Below are 816 nucleotides of genomic sequence, written 5' to 3'. Positions count from 1 at the left end.
GTGCAGCTCCTCCAGTGTTGGGAAGTGGTGTTTACGATCAGGGACTGAAGCTTTGAAAATAGTTGTTTTCAATTGGGCCTCTTTGCTACTATTTTAACTTCTGTGCAGGGTCCAGAGCTTCCAAAATAGTAATAGCTAGTCTTGTTTTCCTTCACAATAGGCACAAGTTTAAATGAAGGATTCTCTTATTGGTGAAGACATGGTTTTCCATTACTTGGTAAGTGAATCATTGACTGATTACTTACATGGGTGAAATGGTGTCACCCATGTCATGCCCCTTGATACAACTTTGAGCATCATACTTTGTGGTGGGGACTGTATACACTCTTCTGCCCCGCCAAAAAAACCCCTAAACATTGTGGCATTTGTAATCAACAGCTTTCCTTCATTAAATACAAAGCAGTGACACCAGAGTCTTACTTTAAGTCATGCATTTTTCCATTTTCCAATGGATATAAATTTATGTTTCCAAGATGACATTACAGTAGCACAGGATAGGATTATAAGCAGAAATACATTAGAGTCTGATTTAGTCTAATGGTTTATGAATTACTTCTTGTTGAAAGTTTAGGAGCAAGGCGAAGCCATTGCAGTTACAGCTTTCTATGCCTAGCTTTCTGTGGTTAATATAAGTCCTGCCTTGGATGGCAATGTATTCTTCAGAACAATCAACCAGTTTTAGAAACTCTTTTCCTCCGCAGAAACCCAAATAGATCTACCATATGAGGAAATAATGTTCGCCCTGAATTCTTTGACTTCCAACCCAATCCCCCAATCACTTGTATTAAAGATCTAAGAGCTGCAGCCAGGCTAATT

This window comes from Podarcis bocagei (assembly GCF_964188305.1).
Source record: "Podarcis bocagei genome assembly, chromosome: 6".
Classification (NCBI taxonomy): Eukaryota; Metazoa; Chordata; class Lepidosauria; order Squamata; family Lacertidae; genus Podarcis; species Podarcis bocagei.
This window is presented reverse-complemented; position numbering follows the sequence as displayed.